The sequence below is a fragment of the Wolffia australiana genome, chromosome 8 (assembly GCF_029677425.1).
Source record: "Wolffia australiana isolate 7733 chromosome 8, ASM2967742v1".
NCBI classification, from domain to species: domain Eukaryota; kingdom Viridiplantae; phylum Streptophyta; class Magnoliopsida; order Alismatales; family Araceae; genus Wolffia; species Wolffia australiana.
The window spans coordinates 13,334,423-13,351,375 of NC_135842.1; the positions used below are offsets into that span (position 1 = coordinate 13,334,423).

Sequence of the window (16,953 nt, forward strand, 5' to 3'; positions counted from 1 at the left end):
ACAGATGACATTTTCAAACTAACGGAACGTGGCTGAATGGACTTTAATTCTGTTATCTGTCCATTGAAATTTTTTTCATCCATTTCATCATTTGTCACAGTTTCGTCATCGTCACGACGCCATCATTCGTTCGTTCTGTCACTCGTCCATTAGAAAAAATGTTATAGAACTGGCGTACAGATGACGGAACGGGGGCCTTTTTTATAAAAATAATTCTAGTTTAAACCCTGCTAGATTTTCAATCCACCTTGTTTCTCATGTAGAGAGAGAAAGCGTTGGCAAATTTTTTTAAAATGTAGCCTATAGGGAGAGGGAGAAATGGCAGTACGGAGGTCAAATTCAATGTCAAAGCCGCAGAATTTCTTGATGACAGGCATGGTAGCCGGCACGTCAAGCTGGAAAATAGGGGGCAATGAGAGGCCCTCCCGCGCTGCCCTCATCGCCGCCCTCGTTGCCCAAAGCACTGACAGTGACATCAGCAGCCACGGCTCCCCTGATGTTGTAATAATCCATCCATCCATCAGAGATAGATAAAGACGGGAAAAGAGTATACACAGAAATGGAGATAAAGATGGAGAGAGAGGCAGACCATAGATATTTTTTTTGAAGAAGTATCATAGATATGGAGATTGAGACAGTAGTAGACTGGGAGATTGAAATGGGAAAATACTTAGAGATTGAAATGGAGATGGACATGGAGCTGGAGCTGGAGTCAGATATTGAAATGGAGATGAAGATGGCAATGGAGATAGAAATAGAGATGGAGACAAAGATATAGATATATACTAGTAGAGATAAAGACAGAGATGAAGATAAAGATAGAGATATAGATATAGATATAGATATCGATATAGACATAGACGTAGATGTAGACATAGACGTAGACATAGACGTAGACGTAGACCTAGACGTAGACGCAGACGTAGATCTAGACCTAGACCTAGACATAGACGTAGACGTAGACGTAGACGTAGACGTAGACGTAGACGTAGACGTAGACGTAGACATACACAGATATATGTATAGGTATAGATATAGGTATATATATAGATTTAGATATTATAGATATAGATATTATAGATATAGGTATAAATATATATATAGGTATAGGTATGATATAGATATTATAGATATAGGCATAGATATATATTATAGATATAGGTATAAATATAAGTATAGGGATAGGTATGATATAGATATTATAGATATAGGCATAGATATATATTATAGATATAGGTATTATAGATATAGGTAAAGATATGATATAGATATTATAGATATAGGTATAGATATAGATAGGTATAGATATAGATAGGTATAGATATAGATATTATAGATATAGATATAGATATAGATATAGATATAGATACAGATATAGATAGAGATATTTATATATATACATATAGAGATATAGATATACATATAGATACAAATAGAGATATAGATATGGATAAAAATAGAGATAAACATCAAGATCAAGATATAGTAATAAACAAATAGAGATGGAGATAGAGATAGAGATGGAGATGGAGTTGAGGGTATATATAGAGATAGAGATGGAGATAGATAGGGATCGATAGAGAGCAAGAATTGAGGTTGTAGAGAGAATAAAATATGAGAGGATGTAGGAAGTGGAGGAGAAATGAAAGGACAGACGGGTATAGAGAGGAGAGGTTTTCCGTGAGAAAGATAGATTTGGATACCAGTGTAGATAGAGGTGAGATTGTGGTGAAAGAAAGTTGAAAAGTAGGGAGGAGAGTTGTGGAGAGGAAGAGGATGACAGTAGAGTTTTTTGTTAGAGATAGACCAGAAATGGTTTTAGATCATGAGCGGGTATGAAAAATTGAGAGAGGTGGAATAGAAAAATAAAGTAATAAAGAGCAAGGATGGTAGGGAAAAAAAGTTCGAAGGAAAGAGGTAGGGTGGATTTTTAATGAGATAGAGAAAGAGATTATGAATCAGCAATAGAAGGCTGAAAAATGGAAAGAAAAGGTCAGGAAATCCGGAGTTTCCTTGAGAGAGAAAAAGTTCAACAGGCTGCATAGATAGAGGAGTGATGTCATGGAAAGAGAGACGGAGAGAGAAAAGGGAGAGCTCTTAAGTGAGAGAAAGAGATCAATAATTAAAAGCAGGAAAAGAAAGAGGGGGGAAAATGAGAGTTCTTGAAAACATGAAATGTTGGACAGTTGGAGATAAAGCATGAAAAGTGAGAAAGAGATGATGGGGAGAGAGATAGCTAGAGAAAGAAGTGGGACCTTTGGATGAGAGGACACGCTGCTGATGAGGCCCAGAACTGAGCAGTTCTACGTTGAAATCTCGAGGAATGTTGTTCACGGTCGGGATCTTATAAGTCCATGTTCCATCTGATGTCACTAACCCATCCTTGTTAGCAAGATATTCCTCGCACATGAAGAATCCAATCCCCTGCACGAATGCTCCTTCGATCTGCAACAAGAGAGAGAAACTTAATGACCCCTCTTCTTCATCTGTCCTCGCTCATCCACATCAGTAATAAGATTCCAAGACACGCCTGGCCTAGGTCAACGTCGGGGTTCAATCTCCTGCCTTGAGTTCAGACTCCTGTCTTGGATGAGATCTTGGTGGTTGTGGAACTTTGAGCTGGAAATTTGAGATGGGATTATATCCCATTGAGTTTTGACATGTTCTTCTTCAAGGTGGTTCATAAACTTGAATAGGAATCCCACAACGGCATGAATCTATATTGGGCACTGACTCTGTAGTCGGGATGATCTCCTGGCTCAATATTTCAATAGCCTCGAGGATGAGCCTTGTGAGAAGTGTAAGATGGAGTGGTAGCGAGAGACAGAGAATGAGATGAAGAAGGAACTGGGATAGGAGAAGGAAATCCCATAAAACAAAAATGATGAAGTTTCCAGATATTTATAGACACTTGGAGATGGTGGTGCATTTCAGGAATGCATTTAATGACTCTGTCTGTCACCATGCTGTCGGGCATGATGACGGACACTTGTTATCGCGGTGTGCATTGGTGGCAGTGCAATACCAGGCTTGGCGCGCCGTGTATATGTCAAACAGCTGCGTGACTTGAGGACACCGGCGGCATCTGTACCAGATTCTAGAAGCTTCTCCAACACATTGTTCCTCAACCCTAGCATTGATCTTCTTCCCAGCGATAAACTCCCCCACATTCTTTGCTCGCGTAGCATGGCAGGTCCCATAGGCCTGACGACCAGTCGTTAGCTTTCCACATGGCCATTGTTGACCAGGACTGAAAAGGCAACATTGACATAGGCAATAGCGTTCCCTAGAGGCCTTGGTGCCACCCTAAAGGCCTCAAAGAATGACACCACCCCACCATTGTTGACTCTGTGGGGGATCCTAACATTGAGCAGGATCTCTCTTCGGTCAATGGGAGGAAGCTTGAAAAAGTTATCTAGAGAGAGGTCAATGGTCCCTGCATTAACGGCAAGAGCAATGCTGGCACCAGCAGCGAGGAGAATTGTGGCCATGTCTGAAAGGAAGTTTCTGAAGGGGAATCGGAAATGTCATCATCCATCAATAAAATCCTAAACAAAAGTAGATGAGTAAAAAGTAAATATTTATCTATAATCGTTATGAGATCCAGATGGTCAGGATTTAAATTTAGGAAAACATAGATGATCAGGATGAAATCAAGAATAGGATTAAATCTAGTGGATAGGATTAAATCAAGATAGGATTAAATAATGGTCAAGTAAATCTAACAATTAAGATTAAATTTAGAGAGGAAGTTATAACCGTTGAGTTATAACTTCTTCAAAAATAGTCGTTAATATTACTTACTATGATCTATAAATAAAAACCCATTTATTCTTCACAAAGTTAAGAAATTCCAACGATCATTCACCTATCAGATCTGGTGTCTCTCTCTCTTCTCTCCTTCTCATCTATCACCATTCTTCTTTTTCTTCATTCACCTCTTCTACCTCAACGAGAACTTTTACAATTCCCTCCTTGGGCCAGGACAAGGTTCCCACCAATTCATCAGGTAAGGATTCGAACTGAAATAACGGCTTCGCGACTTAGAGCCTATCTGAGTCAACTTAAGTAAAAGATCCAACCAATAAAAATAGCCACAATGAAAAAACCAATAATAATAGAGCACGTATCCTATTTCAAGAAATAAGAAATAAGAAACGTTATAGAAAAAACCAATCACAACTCACTTAATAATGAACGAATAAGAAACAACCAAATACCCCTCGTAATAGAAAAATAGAAATAATATAGATTATAAATAACTGTTCACAACAGTTACCAAAAACTGAAACTTATAGTTACAGATGGGAAACTTCCCAAATCTAATGTTTCCTGTTTTACCCTTTTTTTGCACTATAAATACTATGCGCATGTACTTGTTTGGTTTATCGAATAAGAGTGATTTCTCCATTCTACCTTCTCATCTCTTCATCCTTCTATGTCTCAATCTCCTTCTTGTTCAATTTTATATTCTGCACAAATGGCGACACCACCTTTTTCATGTGTGCTGTTAGCTTGCCGAAGACGGTGTCACCATATTCTTCCAGGGTCTCGATGGCAGCAGAGATGCTAACTGCTCCATCAATTTCCAAAAACTCATTGCCGTCGCCATGCTTGATCCCAGTCAGCTCAGATATTCCCCCGAGATCAATGTAGGAATCATATCTGTTTAGATCACGGTGGACTCCTGCATTGGTGTTGCCAGAAACAAGCTTGATGCGAGCCTCCGACGATGTCACAAGGAGAATCTGCCGCAGCTCCTTCAAAGATCTGGGAGCAAACCAGGACTGTTCGATCTGGAGTGATGTGGGGACCAGGGGAGCAGAATCCACACTGGGAGGCGTGGAAGCTGGTGAGGCGACGATGGACAACATGGAAGCGAGCGCCCGTGGTGATGGCAAGGCCCTCAGAGGTGGTGATGGAGCAGAGGTGGATGACGTAGAGGAGGGTGAGACCGGAGCTCACGGATTTGTCTTCCAGCTCACCCGAGACTGGGTCATATTTTGATAGGAGCACAACGCAGGCACCAAAACCCCCTGGACATTGTGACATCCAGAATGAAACCCGAAACTCATGATCCTGATGATGATGATGAAGATGATGAAAAGGGTAAAGAATCTCCCAAGAGATTGGCCATGATGATGATGATGACGGAAAGGGAGGGAGGAGAAACCCAAAAGAGATTGGTGATGATGAAGATGAAAATGATTAAATTTATGGATAATGATAAAAATGAATATGATTATGGATGAAAATGATCATGGAACCCACTAGAGATTAGTGGTAACGATGATGAATATGATCATGGATGAAAAAAATTCTAGACATGTGATGCGATCCATCATCGCATATACGAGCGTCAACCCTGGCCCACGATGATGGCCCAATAGCCAGGCTACTTAAGCTGGCTATCCGCATGGAGAAGATGGCTTTCGAACTAGTAAGTGCTTACACAATTCTCGTCTAAATCCCCTTCTTGCCTAACCGATCTCCTTTGTAGACGTCCAGACCTGCGACGGAGCTCAGACCACCACGAGATCTGCGTTGCCCATCCTGCCTCTTCGACGGCGTTGTCCATCCTGCCGGACCCCTCTCATCTCCTCTCTAATTCTGATCTCTACTTCCTTCTCTCATCATTTCCCTTCCTGTTACACTTCAAGACATTGTTGCAAGTTGTATTGTTGCAAGAAACCAAGCATCGCTGAGTACACGGGGGCCGTAACACTGGTATCAGAGCCATTTGCATCCTTTGTTCCCATGGAAGACCGTCTCCAAAGAGTCAAAAGGCAGCTTGAGTGCCTCGTGCTTCTCATGGAATGTCAAGCATTTCCTCATCAAGAAGGTGTGTCATCGGCAGCTGAAGGTGCCCCGGCACGCTCCGACTTCGGCCCGGAGCCGTAGCACCAACAAGGTCCACCACGCGAGCCACATGAGCCATGGGAACTGCTGCCGCCTTTGCCGAGAGGACGGCCACCGTTGGTGCCGCCTCTGCCACAAGGTCCGCTGCCATCATCTTCATCTTCCCTGCCTCACTATCCGTCACTAGCGCCACCAGTGCAAACAGAACATTGGAAGTGAGGGAACTATCCAAACCATACGGTTGGGCGTCCCTCGAGCCAGAGAGAGACCTGCCATTTCCTCTCAACCTGTATGACAAAGACTGAGCGGGACGAAGGATCGAGGAGCATCCTCTAGACTCGGGGTGGTGTCCTCCATGATCTCCCCGCACTCGACTGCCCATGCAAGAGCATGGACCATGGGCTCAGGAACAAGCTCCACACAGAATGGGACGTCTCCCAATCAGAACTCCAAACAAAGACCGTCAGCCGGCCAAGTATGCCAGTTTAGATGAACACTCTCTGGCTCGGGGCTGACACCACCTCCCTGCTGTAATGCCGCGTCATGACCGCCACAATGACCCCCCAAGAGACGAAGGTTCAGAAGAAGAAGAAGATGTAGACGAGGACTACTGTGAGGGGGGGGGGTGAGGCCGCAAAAACTGACAACTTGTCCTGCGACCACCTCAGCACCACCGATACGCCGACATTTCAACCTCCTCCGGTGGAGATCCAGAACGATGGCTTCCGCACGTGGAACACTACTTCCGGGCATATGTGGCGCGAGATGCCGAACGCCTCTGGGTCGTCTCGTCATATATAGAAGGGAAGGCATCCGCTTGGTTTTGCTTCGAGGACGATCGAGCAGGCTTCACCAGTTGGGATGATTTTGCGTGCCAAGTCAACTATCGATTCGACTTCCAGCCTCGCGAAGCATATCACCAATTGTTCAAACTCCAATAAGTGGGCTCAGTGGATGAGGTGGTCTCTGTCTTCGTCGATTTGGTGGGATATCTTCCAGATCTATTGGAGGAGACAGCCATGCACGCCCTCTACTCTGCATTTTGATCGTCCTTACAAGCTGAAGTCAGTCGAAGGGAACCTTGTTCCACAGAAGAGCTCATCAACTATGCATTCAAAGCGAAACACATTTTGGCTCAACTAGAATTCACAGCACCCAAGTGCAGCAACCCCAGAAAACGGTCGCTGGGCAAACCGCCACGCTCTTAGCAACCCCCGATTTTGCTAGGGCTGCCAAGCGCACGTCAAATGCCATGGGTCCCTCGCCAATTTCGGCTCACCACAGAAGAGTTCGCCAACTATGGGGCTCAAGGTCTGTGTTTCCAGTGTGACGAAAACTTCACATCGGGCACGCGTGACGTAAAACTCTAAATGTATCCATTGTGATGAACATGCGGACTCGACGGAGATACAGGATGAAGACGATGAAGAGATTGAGGATGAGACGTCCCCAGTAGCAGAAAACACGCGTGAACTTAGACGTTTCAATCTCCAGGCAGTCATCAACATGTCATCGGCCCACTCTCTCCATATCAAAGGCAACATCCGAGGACACGCGGTCACCATCCTGATTGATTTTGGCGCCTCCGACAACTTCATCGATGATGCACTCGCCCATCCCCTGACCCTGTCAAGACAAGATTTAACTCCGTATCGTATTCGCTACGGAGACAGAAGCTCAAGTACTGGTATGGAGGTCTGCTCAGACGTGCCCCTACACATTCAAAGATACACCACAACTGTTGACTTCTACCTCGTGCCAAACCTGTGTCTTGACATCGTCTTGGACTTCTCATGGCTGCACACGGTGGGCTGGATGTCTACACAGTTGGATATGCTTCTGTTGAGATTCCAAGCCAATGGTGTCTAGCACATGTTACGTGGGGACCCCACCGCACCTTCCCCTTCGGCTACCTTGACCACTGGACGATGAAGGCTCAATCAGTCCTTTGGGCCCGAACTCTGTCGAGTAGCATTAACATCGTCTTCTCTCTTGTAGGAAGTGGTCACCACAGCATTGGTGGCATATTTCCAAGCTCACTTCCCGACAGTCTTCATGGGACCCCCAACATTGCCCCCTCGGTGCTCATGCAACCATCGGATCACTCTGCGTCCGGGAGCGGTCCACTACAGACCCTATCGGTATTCCCATCTTCAAAAGAACAAGCTGGAGAAACTCTTGGAAGAACAGGTCACCGCAGGAATCATCCAGCTATCCCATAGCCCTTACTCCAGCCTGGTGTTACTTGTGAAGAAAAAGTCCGGAGGCTGGCACTTCTGCGTGGACTATCGAGCCCTCATCTGTCACAGTACCGAACAGGTTTCCAATACCTGTTGTTGACGAACTCCTAGAAGAACTCCATACAACTACGGTCTTCTCAAAACTTGATCTTAAGTCACGTTATCATCAAATCAGAATGAATCCTGAAGACAGAAAAGACGGCATTTCGTACGCACACCGGTCACTATGAGTACCTAGTCATGCCTTTTGGCTTGTGAAATGCCATGAAAACATTCCAAGCTCTCATGAACTACATTTTCCAGCCGTACTTGCTCAAATTCGTGCTAGTATTTTTTGACGACATACTCATTTACAGTCATAGTGAGGCGGAGCACATGGAACGTGTGATGAAGGTCCTCTTGGTACTCAAGGAGCACCAGCTTTGTATCAACCACAAAAATTACTTCTTTGCTCAGTGTAGCGGAGGTTAGAATACCTAGGGCACTGGATATCGTCAGAAGGAGTCCCCAACTATGCAGGCAAGATTGAAGCAGTGTGTTCGTGGCCTCCTCCTCAAAACCTAGGTCAACTGCAAGGGTTTCTAGGCCTAACCGGGCACTACCGATAGTTCATCGCGGGGTACGCGGCCAAGGCTTGGCCGCTCACACAACTGCTCAAAAAGGGGAACTTCATGTGGTCAGCCAAGGCCTAGAACGGATTTGATACATTGAAGGAAACACTCTCGTCTGCACCAGTGCTCACCTTACCAGATTTTACACAGCCCTTCATGATTGACACAGATGCACAGGGGGTGGGGGTGGGCGCGTTACTGCTGTAGAAAAAAGGCCCATAGCTTTTTTCAGCCAAGCTCTCCACCCACAGGTGCGGACCCGTTCTGAATATGAGCATGAATTGGTGGCAATGGTGCTAGCCACTTGGAAATGGCGCCACTACCTTATGTTTCAAGCCTTTATTATCCTCTCTGACCAATAAAGCCTCCGCCACTTGTTGGAGCAACACCAGATCCAAGGTGAGTATCATCATTTGCTTGCAAAACTAATGGGGTATCATTTCTCCATCAAGTACAAAACAGGCAGTTCCAACCAAGTGGCGGACACACTTTCGCGCCAGTCTCCAACCAGCGACCGTCACTTGAACGCCACCTCACTCTCCGAGTGGTGTGCCATGGAAGAGATTTGCCAGGCTGTGAAGTGCGACTCTACACTACAGAAAATCATCCAAGACTTACAATCGGCATCGAGCAGTCAGGGAAAGTATGCCTGGGTCCATGATACATTACTGCATGGGGGTCGCTTGGTCCTACTGGCATGCTCTCTGCTCACTCAATGCATTCTAGCCGAACTGCAAGACGAAGCCATTGGAGGACACTGGGGATTCCTCAAAACTTATAAGCAAGTGGCCACCCAATTCTATTAGCGGGACATGAAGGGTGACATCAAGGTTCATGTCAACACTTGCTCACAATGTCAACAATTCAAGAACTCATCTCTATCCCCTGCAGGACTCTTGCAACCCCTTCCCATTCTGCAGCAAATCTGGGAGGACATATCGATATACTCTATTGAAGGACTTCCCAAGTCGGGAGGGGTGGACTGCGTATTGGTCGTCATCGACCGCCTCAGCAAGTACAGTCACTTCATCAGTCTATGCCACCCTTTTTCAGCACGGGATGTCGCAGCTAAGTTCGCCACAAACATCGTGAAGTTACACGACGTGCCTCATACGATCATATCAGATCAAGGTAGCATCTTTTTCAGCCACTTTTGGACCTAACTCCACAAGCTCCAGGGCACCGAGTTGAAGCAAAGCTCCTCCTACCATCCTGAATCAGATGGACATACCAAAGTGGTCAATCAGTTGGTTGAGACGTATCTTCGTTGTTTTGCAGACGATCAACCAAGGCAGTGGAGTTCGTGTTTACACTGGGCGGAACTCAGCTACATCACGTCCTATCACACCCCTATTAAGATTTCTCCGTTCAAGGTGGTCTATGGGCGCGATCTGCCTTCGCTCCTACGCTATAAAGGTCCCGCCACCCCTATCAATGACTTGGACAAGCTCTTGCAGGAAAGAGATCAGATCCCGCGATTTTTCCGTCAACACCTGGAGAGAGCTCAAGCCACCATGAAAAACCAAGCCGATCGCCATCGGCGACACGTGGAGTTCCATGCAGACGACAGAGTCTTTCTCAAGCTGAAGCCATATCGCATGAAGTCTTTGGCCCGCACCCCAAATGAAAAACTGAATGCCAAATATTTCGGGCCCTATCCCATCACCCAGCGCTTGGGGCCTGTTGCCTATCGTCTCGCGCTACCACCCGAGGCACAGATTCACCCGGTGTTTCATGTTTCACAGCTCAAGCGCGCAGCGGGGCCGACATCCCATGTCCAACCCATCCCTGCGGGCCTCTCGACGATGAACAAATGGGTAGTCACTGCGGCACGGATTACAGCCTTCTGCCGGTCTGACCAATGCCTCCAAGTCCTCACGCACTGGGAAGGACTTCCAGACTTCGAAGCCACCTGGGAACTAGCTGACCGACTGTGCCACCAGTTTCCCAGATGCGATCCATCATCGCATATATGAGCATCGACCTCAGCCCACGACGAAGGCCTAATAGCTGGGCTACTTAAGCTGGCTATCTGCATGGAGAAGATGGCTTTTGAATAGTAAGTGCTTACATACTTCTCGTCTTGATCCCCTTCTTGCCTAACCGATCTCCTTTGCAGATATCCAGACCTGCGACGGAGTTCGGACCACCCTGAGATTGGCCTTGCCCATCCCGCTGCTTCAACGGCGTCGTCCATCCTGCCGGACCCCTCTCATCTCCTCTCTAATTCCGCTCTCTACTTCCTTCTCTCGTCATTTCCCTTCCTGTTACACTCCAAGACATTGTTGCTAGTTGTATTGTTGCAAGAAAACAAGGATCGTTGAATACACGAGGGACGTAACAACATGATTACGGATGATGATGATTGATATGATTATGGATGATGATGATGAATATGATCATGGATAAAAATAATTCTGGACATGATTACGGATGATGATGATTGATATTATTATGGATGATGATGATGAATATGATCATGGATAAAAATAATTCTGGACGTGATTACGGATGATGATGATTGATATGATTATGGATGATGATGACGAATATGATCATGGATGAAAATAATTATGGACATGATTATGGATGATGATGATGAATATGATCATGGATGAAAATAATTCTGAACATGATTAAAGATGATGATGATGATTGATATGATTATGGATGATGATGATGAATATGATCATGGATGAAAATAATTCTGGACATGATTACGGATGATGATGAGGATTAATATGATTATGGATGATGATGATGATGAATATGATCATGGATGAAAATAATTCTGGACATGATTACGGATGATGATGATGATGAATATGATCATGGATGAAAATAATTCTGAACATGATTAAAGATGATGATGATGATTGATATGATTATGGATGATGATGACGAATATGATCATGGATGAAATTAATTCTGGAAATGATTACTGATGATGATGATGATTGATATAATTATGGATGATGATGAATATGATCATGGATGAAAATAATTCTGAACATGATTATGGATGATGATGATGATTGATATGATTATGGATGATGATGATGAATATGATCATGGATGAAAATAATTCTGGACATGATTACGGATGATGATGATAAATATGATCATGGATGAAAATAATTCTGGACATGATTACGGATGATGATGATTGATATGATTATGGATGAAGATGGTAAATTCGATTATGGATGAAAATGATTACGGAACCCACTGGAGATTGGTGTTCATGATGATGAATATGATTATGGACAAAAATGATTCTGGAACACACTGGAGATTGGCAGTGGCGAAGATGATGATGAAAACAAAGATGAAGGTAGAAGAAAAGCACTGAGATCGACGATGATAATTGACGGTGAAGAAAAAGAAAACTAAGGGAGAATAGACTCATACGAGTTTGATGATAATGATCGTGATGATGAAGCAAACCAAACGAAACTGAAGACGGACCAAACTAGGAGGATGGAGGGAGAAGACCCATAACGAAATTGATGATGATGATGATTATGATGATGATATGAAAACAATGAGGAAAAGTTTGTGCGAAGAAACCCAAGCAAGATTATGAAGAACTCGAGCTTCACTGCAGCTGAGCTTGGCCCCCTTGAAGGTCGTCCGAGTGCGCAAGAACTCCAACAAGGTGGTGGATGGGTCTATACGCTAGAAAGCTCGAATCTTTCGCCATTGATGGCAAAAACCAAGCTCTGCGACGAGCTCATCTCCGCTCCAGGGTGCAAGCTAGCAAGAACACCTTATCCTACAGACTGAAACATACCATGAACGCCTTATGCTACAGGAGCAAGCCACGATGACAGGATGATGTTCCGCCATAGATTCCTTCTTGGTAGGATCTGCCGGAGAAGAAGGCTCTGCTTCCCATGATAGTTTTTTTTTCATAGCAGAGGAGATGGGCATGATTCTAAAACAACATTATGCAGTCAAAATACCAAAATATTCCCCTCTGCCGGCTGAGACTAACTTTTTCATCCATAATGTAAAAAATGAGATATTCGGATTTAGCTCTTCAAAATATTACAAATGCATTTTTCATTTGCACCTAAAAAAATGCTCCATATTTAACATGATACATGAATAAAATAAAATCATGTACGGCTAGAGGTGTTATCCTCTGCAAGTAAGGTTTTCTAACAAAATGGGACAAACCTCCCAAACACCTGACAAATTTATGTCTCCTCCCAGAGTCCAAGATGAAATATGGGACAGTATGGAAGAAGATGAAATTTACGATGAGAAAAATGTAGGGTGAAGAAATCCATATGAGTGGGACCTTTGAAATCATAATTATCATTAATGAAATAATTTTTCTTAACCAGATCCAACACATTATTTTCATCAAAAAATTAAAGTAATCGTATTACCAGCATGTTCTTCATACCTCGTATTATAGCTTCATAATATTTTCAATCTTTTGTGAATAAAAAGGTGGATGTTGTATTGATGTCTAATCTAAGAGAGGATTGTTTCGAAGTCTCTTATGCTGACCCATGAAAATGAGTCTAAATTAAAAGATTTTTTATTCTTCTCCCTCTTCTTCTTAAATATATTTGTTATTATGTATCCTCCAATACACAATAATACTTACTGTGTTGTTTTTTGAATATTTTAAAAAATTTTTGATAAAAATTCTCTTTATCTATGATCTTGAAATTAACCACATACAAGACTGTCCTCAAATAACTCTCCTCCAGAGCTGAGGCCAGGTCATTTACTTAGAACACCTATCCGTAATTTATATTTAAATTTAGACCTATTGATTATCCAGAATGGAATGATTTAAATTCATAAACATAATATGTTGCAGTTTACTATTTTCAACCATATGATTATTCTTAGAGTAAACCAAACAAGAGAGTAGCATAATATGTTGTAGCATACATAGAGTAGCACAAAGCCTCGACTAATACGGCATATGAACTCCAAGGTCAATACACCGTCTCTCTCTCGATTGCTTGCTCTCATCCTCTCTCTGCATATTTAGTCCCAATATTGATATAGTTACAGGAACTTCATTGAGGAACAGAGAATTGGTTCACAAATATGTTTATGAAGTGACCATTCCATGTGATTCAGATATGAAATAATCTCATTCCAAAGATAAACTGATTATTTTGGTAATGCACGCAATTGTTTTTAGCTATAGTGGGCTCTTCAATTCAAATACCATGCATTTGATAAACAAATGACATGCTTAACTGCATCAACTTTTACAAGTTTTCATTGAGCTTCTAGATTTTGGGTTCAAATCTTTAAAATATATTTTTGTTAATATTATGAATTAAAATTAGAAGTCTTAGTGGACTTGACTAGAAATAAATGAAGGTTGGTACCTTAGATGCTATGGATTTTTCCGGTTGTTTAAACATTTAAATTTAGTTTCTTATCTCAGAACTTGTCATGCTACTTTTGTACGGATGTGGACGTAATGGAATAGAGCAAAGTACAACATATAAGGTAATTGCTATGGATTAGATTATCTGCAACAAAAAATTGCTCCATTTTGGCTACCCTCATTTAAATGCAAGGTTTAGGTTAGGGTCTTCTTGACATATTGAATATAAAATTAAAATCTATACAAAAAAGCAATTCCCATCAAACATGGTGATACAATACTAGATATTATGCACCACCTTGGAACACCCTTACTCCTGATTTTAGGATATTCTATACTCGGTGTTCTAAGCGAACATTCGAACATGATCAAAAGACAAAATCTACAAACCACAGAGCACATCACCCTAGTTTGCAAAACAAATATTTACATGCAAAACTATTATCTGCGGACTCTGAAGGCGCCTTCATCAAAAACTGATATCTACCGCCTTCGCCAAGATCTAACATGATATTCCTCTCGCGACACGGGAGTAGAAGGGCCAATCGCCGTGCTTCTCAGTGATGGGATCCTGTCCAATCCGGTGCTTTGCGACGTAGCGAGGAACCTCCTCGCCTTCCACTGCAAGTCCTTCCAGAAAACCCCTGAAGTCCCCTCCTGGAGCTGCATCAAACATGTCAAGATAAGTTAACCATGAAGGGTTTGGCCGAGTATGACGAAGAAAAGGAAAGAAATAGAACTTGCCTAGTTCTGCATCACCTAATTGAGACGCATCGTAGGGACTGGGGGAAATGGCAGTGTTGGGCTACAAAGAAGCCGAGGAGAGTGATTGCGTGAGGAAGATTAACTTAGAAAGATGAGAAATTGGGGTTTGCTTACTGGGTTGGGTAGAGTAAGGTGTGGAGACTCGTCTATGAGGAGAGTGTTCTGTTAAACAGAATGATACCTACGTGGATATCGGCGTACGGACGTCTGCAGGCAACCGCTCCGACAAGATGTGGAAGCCTCCCAAAGATTGTACGGACGCCGCTCAACGACAAAGCTGTCAAACAAAGAGACGCCTACTCAAGTACGAGTGTACGGATGACAGAAGATCGCATATCCGTCGCCTGTAAGGATAAAATAACTACGTGTCAGTCATTGAGCAGACAGCTTCCAATTGAAGTCGCACTGTCCCGAGACGACAGGAGGCAGAGACGTCGACCTAGCAGCCTGACAGACGTAGGCCGTCATGAGATGCAGTATGGCGGCTGTCGCAGTGGCTAAGTTCGCAGTTAATGCTTCACCGCCTTCAAATTCCCTATAAGTACTTGAACAATCCGTCAATTCATTTCATGGGATTTCCTTCTTATCCCTTTCTTCCCCTCTCGACTCTCACTCTCTCTTCGAAAGTCTTTCTATTCTCAACATGTTCTTGGCAGAGAAGCCTTTATGCTCGTCCCACACCTTATTCAGCTCCTTCATAAACAAAGGTTTATTTTGATGTTCAAGTGTCATGAACCCCGTGTTTGTGCTCTTGCTTTGATCCTGCAACCGCCAACATGATATCCATATATCAATAAAATCCAGAAGAGACATATACATACATAGATATATTTAGAGAGGGAGAGGGGAGAGAGAGTGAGAGGGAGAGAGCGCGCGCACGAGAGAGAGAGAGAGAGAGAGAGAGAGAGAGAGAGAGAGAGAGAGAGAGAGAGAGAGAGAGAGAGAGAGAGAGAGAGAGAGAGAGAGAGAGAGAGAGAGAGAGAGAGAGAGAGAGAGAGAGAGAGAGAGAGATTCACCCAAAAGAAAAGGAGGCGGCGGTATAGGGGTCCCAGGACACCTTCAACTGGGCCCCTTACGTTCTTCCTGACATCGGAAACGGTAGGTCAAGTGGAAGATAGTGCTAGGCTATAATCTTTAGATCACGTAAAAGAAGAAAAAAAGTACAAAAATTGGGGATGGGTTGTGTACATACATCATCATAGACGACCAGATGGCAACTTTAAAGTTGTCAACATTCGAAGACTATGGTGCTTACAAAAAAAGAATGGGAAGAACAAACATATATTATTACCATATCAATCAGTCATCATGTTACGTAGGGATCAAAGTAGTTAATCAGTTACCCCGTTTTTTACCGACGATGATGTCTGGTCTGCGCTGACGAGTAGACGGGGAGGTATAGCCGGTGACGTGAACGGCGTCGAAGAGGAGACCGTTTGCGCCAAGTACTATAAGCTTCTTCCCGCGAGATGGGCCAAGGCGCAGAGTCCGGAGGTGAGCTTCTAAATCATCTTCTGCTGCCAAAGAAGGCACCGTTCCGGAGCCAGCAGGTTCCATAGCCTTGATCTTACCGACATGCAGCTTGCCTTCTTTTTGTATGTTCTTCTCCACTGAGAAGTTCTCTTCTTTAGCTTTGTTCTTCTCAACAGGTAGTTTGTCGTCCTTGACTAGATTCTTCTCAGTTGGAAGTTTCTCTTCTTCCGTTGACTCAGATGAGCCCGGAGCTTGATCCTTCTCACCGTAATGTTTGTCTTCTTTTTTGGATGTGTCCGGAGCCACAGATTCCTTCTCAGCGCAAGGTTTGTCTTCTTCTTTGGATGTGACCGTGGCGACTGATTCCTTCTCCTTAACGAGAATATTCCCTTCCGTGGGCATCGCTGGACCAGATTCTTCATCTCGAACCCCTTGCAGCATCCGAACTAAGAGAGCCCTGCGACATCCTCTCTATTACTTGTAAAACTCGGAGAAGTTCCTACGTCGAGGCATTTCTCTGCGCCTATTTATAAAGATGCAGAGTGCCTAACCGACTAAGAAAGTAGAGATAGTCGGCAAGATCATTCCGAGGCTTTTCCAAAACGACTCTGGGGTAAAGTCTTAACAAAATATGGTA

At 43.6% G+C, this 16,953-nt stretch overlaps 2 long non-coding RNA genes across 3 annotated transcripts; both read right to left on the reverse strand.

The window, feature by feature from the left end:
- Positions 1 to 216: 216 nt before the first annotated feature.
- Positions 217 to 12,614, reverse strand: LOC144707074 (uncharacterized). Of its 2 annotated transcripts, none has more exons than XR_013582398.1 (3): positions 12,281 to 12,614; positions 2,256 to 5,036; positions 217 to 493 (listed from the first exon to the last, which is right to left on the reverse strand). It is a non-coding gene; the product is annotated as an uncharacterized LOC144707074 (long non-coding RNA). The 2 variants fall into 2 exon arrangements; XR_013582399.1 differs by lacking the exon at positions 12,281 to 12,614 and having other exon boundaries at positions 2,256 to 3,507; positions 4,417 to 11,409.
- A 2,576-nt stretch (positions 12,615 to 15,190) lies between these two features.
- LOC144706936 (uncharacterized) lies at positions 15,191 to 16,497 on the reverse strand. Its single transcript, XR_013582348.1, has 3 exons — positions 16,036 to 16,497; positions 15,860 to 15,926; positions 15,191 to 15,605 (listed from the first exon to the last, which is right to left on the reverse strand). It is a non-coding gene; the product is annotated as an uncharacterized LOC144706936 (long non-coding RNA).
- Positions 16,498 to 16,953: the final 456 nt, after the last annotated feature.